The sequence below is a fragment of the Sminthopsis crassicaudata genome, chromosome 2 (genome assembly GCF_048593235.1).
Source record: "Sminthopsis crassicaudata isolate SCR6 chromosome 2, ASM4859323v1, whole genome shotgun sequence".
Lineage (NCBI taxonomy): Eukaryota > Metazoa > Chordata > Mammalia > Dasyuromorphia > Dasyuridae > Sminthopsis > Sminthopsis crassicaudata.
The window spans coordinates 148,837,192-148,850,914 of record NC_133618.1 but is presented as its reverse complement, the minus strand read 5'-3'; the positions used below and the strand labels follow the sequence as shown (position 1 = coordinate 148,850,914).

The 13,723-nt window shown below is 34.8% G+C and overlaps 1 protein-coding gene across 4 annotated transcripts in view; it reads right to left on the bottom strand.

Moving 5' to 3' along the window:
* The window catches only part of MIS18BP1 (MIS18 binding protein 1), a 60,827-nt gene extending 48,192 nt beyond the window's left edge, over positions 1-12,635 (bottom strand). For all 4 annotated transcript variants that reach the window (XR_012486061.1, XM_074287630.1, XM_074287635.1 and 1 more), the window contains exon 1: positions 12,525-12,635. The gene's annotated coding sequence lies outside the window, so the exon portion shown is untranslated. The remainder of the gene's footprint in view (positions 1-12,524) is intronic.
* Positions 12,636-13,723: the final 1,088 nt, after the last annotated feature.

Sequence of the window (13,723 nt, the reverse complement as noted above, 5' to 3'; positions counted from 1 at the left end):
AGGTCCATTGTGATGGCACATAAGCTGGGTACTAATGGTAGGAGAGAGGTTCATTAGGAATTCTGGTAGAACCAAGGGAGGAGAACATTACAGGCAAGAGAGATAACGATGAAGTGTAGGAGAGAGAAAAGGCTACCAAGTAGGTCCATTTCTCTGGAAGATACATGCATGAAGATGAACATACACATAATAAGAAAGACAGGCTGTGGCCAGACAGTAAAAAGGAAGGCCTTAAATGCCAAAGTTTCTTTTTCAATTGAAGCTTTTGTACCGGGGAGGGACTATACAGCTGTACACACATATATGTAATGTGTGTATTTTAGAAGTGTCAATTTGGCAGCTTTGTTGGAAGATAGATTGAAGAGGGGGGAAAATGAGATGTAAAGAGACCTTTAGGAGCCTATTTCAGTAGTCCAGTCAATATGTGATAAGAATGTCTGGTTGTGAAAGGGAAAGGCAACAAGACTGGAAAGATGTTGAAGAACTAAAATTGATAGCAGGGAAATCACTGGGTCTGAATGGGGAATTGGGGTGGTTAATGAGAGTGAAGAATCTCAGAGGATGATACTTAGGTAACCTGGATAACAGATAAAATGGTGTGCTTCAGCAGAAGAAAGTTTTGTTCAGTTATATCCCACTCTTGTGACCTTATTTTGGGTCGTCTTGGTGAAAATACAGGACTGGTTGGCCATTTCTTCTCCAGCTGATTTGACAGATGAGGAAACTGAGGCAAACAGAGTTAAGTGACTCGCCCAGGATCATGCAGCCAGTTGTGTCTGAGGACAGGTTTGAATTCAGGAAGATGTCTCTTTGACCCCAGGCCCTATACTCTATCTACTGAGCTGCCTAGCTGCCCTGATAGAAATAAACAGGGAAATTCAAAGAAAGAATGGTTTTAAGGAAGACAAAAAATTCTGTTTTGGACATGTTGAGTTTGAGATGTCTATGGGAAATCCAAATGAAGATATCCAATAAGAAGAATTTTTAATAATATTCAGGGCCAAGATGTGATCATGGTCATATCCTTAATACTAAAGCATCATTTAAATTTTGTACATAATGTTTGATTTTTTAAATTGCCTCTCTTTATGAAATAACTATGATTTATTTTAAGACCAAAAATGTTATACTAAACTACTCGAGCAGATTTTTTGTTGTAGCAAACAACAAACACTGTGTTCAAAACACAAACACACACACACATGAATTAAGACAGAATATATATATTTCCCTCTGAGTTATGTTTTATCACAGTTTTCTGCTTTCTCAAAATTATTTAGATAATTTGTGTGTAAAATGCTATGTTAAATGTACATGTTGCTTTATTTCTTATGTATTTTTTCCACTGTATATGCATTAATTACAATCATATTAAATTTTAGGGGGAAGTGAGTGCAATAATTAACATTAAATAGAAGGGAAAGGAATCCTCAAAAAGATTGAGAGGATGCTTCCAGAATTAGAGGAAAAGAAAAGAGGAAAACGATAAAGTATTTTTGTTATGAATGGCCAGAAAACAATAAGATGAAAGGTTTAAAGTATGTATTTAAAGTCTGATTTTTCTTGCTAGAAAGGATCTCTAAATTATAATACCATCTTGTAATTGAACTTAGTATTTTAATTGTATTTATCTTGTCATTTTGTCTGCATCTCTATATTGGCAGGATGTCTGTGTCATGTTTGTGCTATGAGCAAGATGCTGTATCTTAAAAGATTTTAAATGCAGCCAATAAAGAAAGCTTCTAAAAGGCACAGTTAGGAAGAACACTGGGAAAAATTTATTAGCATCTCTAATTCCCATCTTAAAAAAAATAAGTGGAAGAGGATAGAAATGTCAGATAATAGTGAAAAAGAAATGAGACATGCAGTTTTAAAGGGATTTTAATCAAAGTCCACTAAAGGAATCTGTATATAGAAAAGTAAATGAGAAAATTTAAGCATTTAGGGATGAAAAGAGCATAGACTGAAAGGAATTTGGGAGTTTGGGAACTTTTGAGAAAATGGAACAACAGTCTGCCACCACTTTAAAAACTCCAGCCAGCATCTGCATCCAGAAAGAACTATGGGGACTAAATGTGGATCACACCATCATACTACACACACACTACCACAACACTATAATCATCATTTTTGTTGTTTGTTTGCTTCCCCCCTTTTTTACCTGATTTTTCTTATACAACATAATAAATGTGGAAATATGTTTAAAAGAACTGCACATGTTTAGCTTATCTTGGGTTACTTGCTATCTAGGGGAGAAGGGTGGAAGGAAGGGAGGGAAAAAAAAATTTGAAACACAAGGTTTTACAAGGGTGAATGTTGAAAACTATCTTTACATGTATTTTGAAAATAAAAGGGGCATTAAAATTTTTAAAAAAGAAAAGCAAAACAATAGAAAAGTTTCAATTAAAAATATTTTTAAGGGAAAATATTAAATAAGGAAATTCAAAGGAATTGCTCCAGTCAGCAAGGAGCCTGTAACTTAGAATTCAAGCTTGTGGAAACATGTCAGAAAAACCTCAGGGTAAAAGCCCATTTGAAGTAAAAACTGGTACTTAACTCTTTCCTGGCTTACAAAAGAGAAGAGGTTTGTGTGAATTGGGGAAACAACTAAAACGTAATTTTGTTTGAGTGAAACATCTAGTTAGAATTTAGGGATTTTTACAAACTAAATTACAGATTACTTTTACAATAACTTTTGAATTGGTGGGTGTGTTGAAATTGGAAATTTGATTGTACATTATATGAGATGCCTATTTTTGTTAGATTCTGTTATATCTGAATTTTAAGAATTGTCTTTTCTCCTTGAAATAAAAAGGACATTTGTTTAAGATAATAGCTTAGGAAGCCTCCGAAAAACTCGCAGATGTAATACATAATAGCTTGGGGCAAGAAAATCCTACCACTTGAGTCCACTACTGAATGATGAGATTCAGTGAATACTAACTGTTCAGTAATGGGTTTTTTTCTGAGATTGTAGAACCCAGATTTGGCTTGTTATCCAGTAACCTGAATATTATTAAGAGTACAAATTGGAAAACTAACAGGTGGAAGATGTATTTAAAATCTGTTATCAGCCTTGCTAACCCAGTAAATGTAATTTAGGAAACTAGATATTTCCACCTTTGCTTGTGAATTTAGAGAAAATTACAGCCAATACCATTTGACTATTACTTATGGCAATTCTAAGATTGTTAACTAAGTTATCTGTAGTTATTATCATTGTTTTAAAACCTAAAAATGGTAATTACAGTATGTGGAACAAGAGGGATGAGTGAAGCAACATCAGGAGGAGGGACAGAGGAAGGAACTAAGTAAAAAAAAAAAAAAAAAAAAAGGATATTGAGCATTTCTTCCTATTGGAGAGATGGGGAAGTAGGACGAGGTGTCACAGGGTAGAGTAGTCAAACCACTTGTTATTACTGTGAGAAGAATGGACATTTCAGGAGAGAGTGTCCAAAATTAAATAAGGAGGCAAAGATGGTACCTTCTTATTGAGGAAGATTAGAAGTAGGGAGAATCTAGGATTCCTTCTTTTTAAACCCTAGTAAATTTGAAAGATGGTACTGACTGGAAGTAAAAAGGAGATTCCATGTACTCATTATAGAAGTAACTCCTGTATTTGGGAAAAACCAAAGGATAAATGTCCAAATTGTATATATTAAAGGTGAGGAGTAATTTGTAAGGCAGAGATTTGATTATACAATTAGGATCTGATTTAAAGGTGTTGAACCATCAGGTAGTAGTTAAAATGCATCCTCTTTTGGTAGAATATGATTGGCAGAAATAAGGGAAATTTAAAAAACCCTCCTACTTTTAAAATCAATCTGAACTAATACACTATCATTAGAGGGAAAAAAATTGAAATCAATAATAAAGGGACTTGTGAAAGGTGGGCTATTAGAATTTTATATGTTTCCTTCCTTTCAATACTGCTATTTTGACCCTTAAGAAATCAGATGGAATTTAGGGATTAATCCAAGACCTTGAGGCAGCAAGCAAGATAGTGACGTGTTAAAGAGCATCATAAAGGAATAGATAGTGGGGAACTTTAACTGATGAGTAAAATCTCTAAAGGAAGTGGCTTTGTAGAGAGAGAAGTGAGGAATGGTTATTTGTCCTTAGCCCCACTTTGTCTAAAATAAAAGGCAGTTCCCGTATGTTCTAAAGATAAAGAGAATGTTAAAGCCAAGGCCAGGACCAAAAAAAAAATTTTTTTGTATTGTATTAAGGAAGCCTTTGGGGTGCTCAAACAATGTATGATATCTTTAAGAAAATTTAGCTATATAGGGATATGTATAATTGCAAAACAATATCTGAAAAATTTGCAATATGTCTAAAGATAAATAAAAAGGTATTGAGGAGGTGGCCATGTGGAGGGAGGGAACCTGACTCCAGAGTATTCAAACAGATGTTATTGAAATGACACCAGTGGGAGAATTGGACTTAATACTGGTTATAGTATTCCATTTGATAAGATAAGCTTTAGTTACCTCAAGAGGTGTAGTAGAATAACATTGGAATAAGTTATACCTAGGCATGGATTAGTAGATAATAAAGATTCTGATAATGGAACATACTTTATTTCTCAAGTTTTATAATAATGGAGGAAGGATTGCAGATTGAGTGGCAATTCCATATACTTTGTAATATGCCCTCATCAGGGAAAGTGGAAAGAACGAATCAGATTCTTTTTTTTTTTTAAATTGAAGTTTTCATTTTCAAAACATATACAAGGATAATTTTTCAACATTGACCTTTGAAAAACCTTGTATTCCAATTTCCCCCTTTTTCCCTCACTTCTCCTTATGGCAAGTAATCTACGTTAAACATGGTAAAAATATGTGTTAAATCCAATATAGGTATACATATTTATACAATATTGCTGCACAAGAAAAATCAGATCAAAAAGGAAAAATAATGACAAAGAACAAAATTCAAGAAAACCACAATTAAAAAGTGAAAATGATATGTTGCAATCCACCTTCAATTCCCACTGTTCTCTCTCTGGGCCTAGATGGCTCTCTTCATCACAAGACCATTGGAACTGGTTTAAATCATCTCCTTGTTGGAAAGAGCCATGTCCATCATAAATGATCGTCGTGTAATATTAATGTTGTTGTGTACAATGATTTCCTGGTTCGGCTCACTTCACTCAGCATCAGTTCATGTAAGTCTCTAGGGGTATTCTATTCTAGGAGAATCTTTAAGTTTGTTATATAGAAATGCCTTCTAATGATTGATTGCCTTTTATACCAGGATGAATTTAAACTAGAGAGAGATGGAAAAAAGAGGGTCAAAGATATTAAGTGAAATCTCTTATGGATGTGAGGTTTAGTAAGCTTTAATTGTATTTGAGTCATCTTAAAACTTTCCAATGTTTAAAAAAAGTCTGAGAACAAAAGTCTATGTTTTTGTCCCTTTGAACATGGTTAATAACTGAGCATGTTTTATTATAGAGTTTCATGAAATTTTATTTTTTATATACAATTTAGAATTTTTATATTTCTACAACCTGAATTTTTGGGTTATTGGTTATTGAGCATTTTAAAGCAAAATGATACATATAATGTTGAACTTAAAACTATCTACTAAATATTAAGATGAACTGAGTTTTCTGGGATGAATCTGTGGCTGTTATCAGTGTAAGATTATAATCAATATTTATTTAGAATATTTGATCCTTGAAAGCTAAATCTATCTGAAGCTTTGGTTAATGAAACTTGCTATTTGAGATGAAATCTCTTGGGATTATAACTATTTGGAGTTTTGAATTCAGGTATGATTGTCTGATGAATCATCAAGTTAGTAATTCACTATCCGAAAGAAATATGTCACAAGTCACTAAGAGGAATATGATCCTGAATTGTGGAGATCTGTATCTGGGCAAGAATTGGGAGGACAACTTTGGCCTTTGCTTAAGGTAGGAGCCTTCTGATTTAGTTTCCCCCATTGTGTTCCTTTGAATAAGAATCCACCTTATTATTACTGAATCTGTCTATTGGGATTGTTGCGTGTGATTGGCTGTAAACCATGATTATAATACTGTCATATTTTGATGCTATTATAATCATGCTCCTGCTTTTTCACTCTTATAGCAAGTTTTTATAACCATACAAGGAGTCAATAGAAGCCATGAACATTATTCAAATATCTTGTAGTTTTTCAATCTGAAAATATGTAGTCATCATATCCTAATTAGTCATCTATTTGTTATTATTTGCTTGTGTCTGTATGAAATAAAAGTCCTTAAAGGTTTCAAAATAATGTAAGAATAATTAATATAACTGTCTGTGGGACATTTCACTGTGAAATATTCTACTGATTACTGACATTAAATCTGAAAAATCTTCTTTAGAGAAGAGAATTTCAGTGCAGCCAATTTTCTTAAGAGGGATGTAATTTAATGAGATATTTTGTATTACCTCAATTAAAGTCAATTTTATTCAAGTTTGCTACTAATGTGGGAATAACATTTGTTTGTCCTGGGTGTTCTGAGGCACAAGCATGTGTTCCTATAAATAACTTCTATATGAAAAGCTGCTGGCTTCTCCAGGACATCCTATAGCACTCCTTTGTGGGCTGGTCTTTCTATCTCAAACAACCCTCACTCTTGCTTGTTAGATTTTTCTTCTAGGTTTTGGTTAATTACAGCTGAATTGATCAGCTTCAGGGATCTTTATTCAAAACCCACCCTCAAACTTAATTCTACTCTTCATTCCAGCTTGAATAGCCATAACTACTGTGGAAGGCTGAGATCTCTAGCCCCCAAAGGACAGAAAGTGGGGGAGATGAGTCAGAGCCGAGCATCTACTCAGAGCCATGTATCTACCTAAGAAATGTGGAACATATTTTTATTATCATCCTGTTTGGGCCAAGTTTATTGAATTCCTTTATGAGTTTTATTCCTTCTGGGTTATGAGTTTTTAGTTTAAAGGGAAATGTTAAATGAGAATAGTTACTTTTGAAAAAGATCAAAATATAAATGAAGAATGTGATATATTGTTTAAAAGGTTTGAAGAAGAGGCAATAGAAAAGATTTGGAAATTAAATCCTCATTAAAAAGCAATAATAAGGGCATTGTGAGAAATACTGAAAAGTTAGGTTTCCATAGAATATTGTAAGCTTCAAGTTGTAATGTAAGATAATAAGTACCACTGATCAATGAGTTTTCAGAAGGAGAAAGTAATTTAGTTAAGAAATTCTGATAATGGGGGCTAGAAACTGGCTTAAACCAGCCAGAATCAATGACCAGGAGGCTTTTCTTCATTACACTTGCTAGTAGGCTCATTGCATATTATCTGACACATGCCAAAGGTGGAGATAGTTGCCATTTTTTGAACATGGAATGTATGGACAGGAAGGAGGTGTTTAGGAGCAACATGTAAGAAGTGGATAAGGAAGACTAGAACCCAGAAGGGAACTGACCAATCTGTTCTCTGAAGGGAGGGACTATGCTAGACTGTGCCACTTCCAGCCAGAAATGTCCAATTTCTCTGTAATAATTTTCCTTGATTCCTGACTTTCAGTGTCAAACATGTTTCTAACACGGGTATATTTTTTCATATATATATATATGTGTGTGTGTGTGTGTTTGTGTGTGTGTGTGTGTGTGTGTGTATACATACAAAGGGAGAGACAGAGAAATGATAGATAATGGGGTATCCCAAATATCTTAGTTTAACTTAAGTCATTAAAATTTAAAACTGCACTAAGACTTGTTAGGTTCTTACTAAGTGCTAATGAGATAATGAGATATTAGATTCTTACTAAGTGCTAACTCGGTACTTAGCAATTCTCTAGTTCTGGTGTTTACTGGAAGTTTAACCCCTGTGAACTCCTGGGGAGGAGCTTGCATGCTTAGGAGGAGCAAGTTCATTGGTTGAAGTAATTTTTCCCAGAAGCCCTAGCGTTATCCCACGCACATTCTCTGGGAGGATAAAAGAGGGCGGCCCTCAATAGATAGTCTTGTCTGGACCAGACTTGAGGCGGCTCTCTAGAGGAAGAAGTCTCTCCTCTAGACCAGAGAGCGATCAGCAGTCTCCAGAGACTCAGACAGATTCTTCTTCCTATAGAGAGCCCTTGTCTCTAGACAGTTGCCACCACCTCTGGTCCAGAGTAGTGACTTCTTCTTCCTCCAGAGAGCTGCTTCAAGTCTGGTCCAGACAAGACTCTCTTCTTTCCTCCAGAGAGCCACCTCAAGTCTGGCCCAGACAAGACTCACTCTCTCTAGAGTGCCACCCTCTTTTATCCTCCCAGAGAATGGGCATGGGATAACGCTAGGGCTTCTGGGAAAAATTACTTCAACCAATGAACTTGCTCCTCCTAAGCATGCAAGCTCCTCCCCAGGAGTTCACAGGGGTTAAACTCCCAGTAAAGACCACAACTAGAGAATTGTTAAGTACCGATTTAGCACTTAGTAAGAACCTAATATCTCATTATCTCATTAGCACTTAGTAAGAGTCTAACAAAGACTCTTTTGGGATATCCTTTAGAGTCCATATAGAATAAATGGAAAATTGATACTTTCAGAAGTGAGGATCATTAAGGTATAAGTACAATTATTTATAAAAACAAATGCAAGTAATTTTTTGTGAATTTACTGTCTTCCTTTAGTAATTTATTATCTCAATTTGGTGTTGAGGATATTGGATTTTCTTTTTTGGATAATCATGTAATTTTCAAATAAGAATTATTAACAGTTCTTTTGATTTATTTTGATGCCTTATTAATCTACCTCACATTTTTCTTTTTTATTTATTTAATATTTTTTCCAGTTACATTTAAAGTAAAATTTAAAGATTTTTGAGTTCTAGGTTCTCTTCCTTATCACCACCCACAATTAAGAAATCACATGTGAAGTTATGCAAACTATTTCTATAAAAGTGAATTTGTGAAAGAAAACATATTATCTTTTGCCCTAATGAAAATAAAAACCTTCAAGAAAAATTAAGTTAAAATGTTTAGCATTTATTGGATTGCTTGCCATCTAGGGTAGAGGGGGATAGGGAAAGAGGGGAAAATCTGAAACAAGGCTATGCAAGGGTCAATGTTGAAAAATTATCCATGCATATATTTTGAAAATAAAAAATTTTAAAAAGAAAAATTAAATAAAAATATATAGAGAGAAACAAAAGAAGTCTTTGATCTGTATTCAGACACAATCAGTTCCTTCTCTGGATATGTATAGGATTTGTCAACATAATTCCTTCAGAGTAGCTGTGAGTGATTGAATTACTGAAAATAATAAAGTCGTTTTATAGCTAGTCCTCCCAAAACATTATTTAGCTAACATTTCTACAACTGTATCAAATAGAAGTAAAAATTTCAATACATATTAAGTATTCACTGTTCACCGGACACAACTGCTGCCTCTTATCTTCCTCTTGTTCTTCCTTAGTCCCCTTCAAGACTCTATATTTCTCCAAAAAGGAAACACCAAAAACAAGGCCTTGCCCACCATGTTTTTGATACCCATGTCTTAAATGAACTGGACATTTTTTTTTCTCTTTTTCTCCTGAGATTCATTATCTTTCCAAAGCATAGCATCTCTTCTCAGCTGGGTCATATCCAGGAACCAGAGTACAAATTCTTTATGCCCCCAAGAAATTTTAATGATCCACAGGACAAGAGAAACAGTGTTGGCAATTAGATTCAATTAGGTAACTTTTCCTTAGTTGAAAAGGTTTCTATTTGTTTCTGTCTATGGCCAACATGTGATAATTATCAATTAAAGGCTGCTGAACATTTACAAATTAATCTGTCCCAAGCACTGCTACCCAAGCAGCAACTAAATCCAAGCCAAAAATGATCAGGAGATAATTTTCACAGCATTTAGCCACTGAAATTAGCCAAACGAATCACCAAATAGGAGACAAAAGACTGAAGATCTTGTTTTAACCAAGTGTGGATGGAGGTCAAGAAGAACTTTGTATTGATCTACAGAAAGTGCTGTATTTCTACCCATGTTGGTACCAGGTGAAATTATCTGAAGAAACATATTTCTTCAATTTATCTGGGGAAATGAATTCTTTAACTGAAAGAATGAAAAGGAAAAAACAAATAAGAAAAAGGATATGAAAAAAGCAGAGGAGAATTCTAACCTGTGTTGGAAAGTAAAGGAGTGTGATAGAGAAAAGAAAGAGAAAAAAAAGACCATTGAATGTGTGCAGTTATGTGTGTCAGAGAAGGGTCTAGACCATCTCAAACAGCTTGTGTACCAAAGAATGATGTTAGAGATTCACAGGTCGCATCAGCTTAGAGATCAGGCCCCCAGGATAAAGCAAGAAAGAACAAGTGGATAAAAATACATATGTAGCATGTTTATCACATTTTCAAGTTACCCAATGCTAATGTGCAATATCAGGTCACTGGACAAAATACAGTCTGAGTGAGCCCCATATTTTAACTGCAAGAGACAATGAGGTCCCCCTTTAGACTAACTATCACCTGAAAATTATTCTCATCAGCAAATTGCCTGCAGGCCAATCCAATCACCTAAGGAATACTCCTATTACCAGAAAATCTCATTTCTCAAAAATGCTATAATGAGGAGAAGTGAAGATGACACATCTCCTCATTAAAATGTCTACCAATTAGGAGTGTCTTATTCTCATATGTAGATTGTTCTACTACACTACAAATGCTGCCCTGGTACCAATAAACTAAAATCCTTTTTGTCTTTTATTTCCTGACTTTGCCTTTAATTAACTAAGATCCTGAACCAGAATTTCCCTATCATACTGGAAAGCAGAGTGAAAATCCAAAAAAAGATTTTGACACGTTAGAGCACTGGGCTGAATTTATTAATAAGATGAAAATTTTAAAAGAAAATAAAAAGTTTTGTATTTAGGTTCAAAAATTCAACTTCTAACCATGCAGTGGTTAGATAACAATTCATCTGAGAAAAATATCTGGGGTATTTAGTGAATTTGAGACTCAATAAATATCAACAATTTAATAGTCATTGTGAGTTAACACTGTGTGCAATGTATGGAAGCAGTGTGATACAGTGAAAAGGGTATTTATGGTCAGAGTACATGGATTCAAGTCTTGTCTCTTACTATTTTTGTGACCTTTAATCTCCCTGGTCTTCAGTTTCCTCATTTGTAAAATGAAAGGATTGTTAAATCTAAATAGTCTCTGAGGTACTTTCAAGTTCTAAATCTATGAATCTATCTGTATGATGTAATACCAGCAGTCCCCCACCAAAAAAAAAAAAAAAAAAAGTGACCAAGTCTGCTTTTAAAGGGCATAAGTTCCTGAAATAAGGTCAGGCTATATCTGAAGTTATGTTTTCATTTCTGGGCGTCACTTTCTTAAGAGAACATTAGTAAGCTTAGAGCATCCCAAAGATGGCAGCCATGTAGGCGAAGGACTTTGGGCCCAGGGACAAGTAGGGAGTAGGAACTGAGGATGTCTGGTCTAGAGAAGATTCAAACCCGGGAGAGAGGGGAGCATAATTGCTATTTCCAAGTGTTTGAAAGGCTCTCACATAGAAGAATAATTTGGCTTTTTCTATGCAGACCCAAAGGACAGAACCAAAAGCAATTAAAGAGGTAAACTTAATGATCAGAACTGTCCAAAAGTAGAACAGGCTACCTGAAGGGGTAGTAGATTCTTTCCCACTGGAAATCTTCAAGCAGAAGTCATGGGACCATTTATCAGATATGTTATAGTGATGGTGTGGGGGGGAAGTGTGGGAAGGGAGGGGTCCTTTGGATTTAAGTTGGAATAGATTGCTTTCTGAGACTTCATTCTAAGATTCTGTGATTCTGTGGGAAAGGTAAGGTATGTGAACAATTAGAAGTCATGATTAATAAAAACTGGTTTTCATCAAAAAATGTGTGGTTTGATCATTTAGTCATGTGTGATTCTTTATGACCCACAGCACGCCAATACTGTCCTTGGAGTCTCCTTAGCACAGATACTGGAGTGGGTTTGCCATTTTTTTTCTACAGTGGATTAAGGCAAGCAGAGTTTGAGGGACTCGACTCAAAAGTCACAAAGCTTGAAAGTGCTTTAAAGGTCAAATTTGAACACAGGCCTTCTTGACACCAGGCTCTACCTACTGAGCCACCTAGCTGCCTCATCAAAAACACATCATACAGTAATAATATTGATAGAATGAAGTAATACTTTAGATATAATCTGCCTAGATTTCATCAAAAACAAGAGTTATAATCTCGTACATTCCCCAGGGAAACAAAACGCATCAGTCAAATTCTATAGGTAGTCTGAGTCACATTGCAGATTAAACTACATTTATAGGATTCACAGATAGACTGAGAACTTGAATGTCAAGGAGTCAGGGACATCTGAGACTCTTATCTAAGGAATACTTAGTCCTTAAATAAAATTTCACATTCCATGGAACAGATTTTGATCAAGTGAAGTTACTATTAACCAAAAGTTGGAGGAATAAAAAGAAATTTAAAATTCTCATAACAATATAAAATGTCATATGACTAGATGAGCATGAGATTCTGGAAAGGAGCTCGTGGATAGAGAAAAGGATGAGGGCATACCTGTCTCATTTCGGAGTGATGGTTAACGTTATTTAGGTCTCTGCAGAGCTGAAGAAAGTTGAGCAAGGAGTGGAGTTGTACTAATTCATTCCTTCAGTGAGCTTCATAATAGGCTCTCCCAAATGCTTACATCATAAAGGCTGAGTTTACTTTGTGTCTCTAGAGCAACAACTGAAGGAGGAGGATGAGAGGAAAGCAAAGCATCTGACACAATTTCCCATACTGTGTTTATGGACTAGATGGGTAACTGTAGACTCTCTTTTAGTACAATTAAGTAGATTTGACACTGAAAATGATTAAACCCAAAGCACCTGTTGATGGACTAATATTATCAAGGAGGGAAATAATTTTTTTCTTTATTGCTTTATTTTTTCTGGTTATATATGTATATTAACTTCTTAAATATGCATTTCTTTATAAATCATGTTGATAGAAAAATAAGAACAAAAGGGAAAAACCATGGGAGAGGAAAATGTGTTGATTTACATTCAATTTCTCTCTGGATGCAGATGAAGTTTTCTATCCAAAGTTTATTGGGATTGCTTTGGATCACTGATTTACTAAGAAGAACCAAGTCTTTCATAGTTGATCATCATAATCTTGCTGTTCCTGTGTATGATGTATTTCTGGTTCTGCTTCACTTGTTCTGTTTTGCAGAGCATCAGTTCGTATAAATCTTTTTTAAAAAGGTCTTTTTAAAATCAGCTTGTTCATCATTTCTTATAGAAAATAATATTCCGTTACCTTCATATACCATGACTTGTTCAGCCATTCCCCAAAAGATGAGTATCTACTCATTTTCTAATTCTTTGGTACCACAAAAAGAGCTGCTACAAGCATTTTTGTACATGTATATGGGTCCTTTTCCCCAAGGAGGGAGATTTCAAATGGTTTATTCTGGGTCCTCTGCTATTCAACATTTTTATTTATAACTCGAATGAAAATTTTAAGAAGGACTAACTACACTGGACCTTCCCTAAGGTTCTCCAATATTCTTAAGGAGTCTCAGGAGTATTTTTTCCCATGTCATTCTGGTTGAGTAATTTCTCTATGTTTCTGCAGTCTATATCTTGATCAATCTGATGATTCTATGTGTTTAGATATGTTCGGTTCAGAACTGATTCTTGAATCTCAGGCCTACTATCCCAGTCTGAAACCCAAAGAGAATACAAATTACAATTTAGTCTTTTTAATGGTTA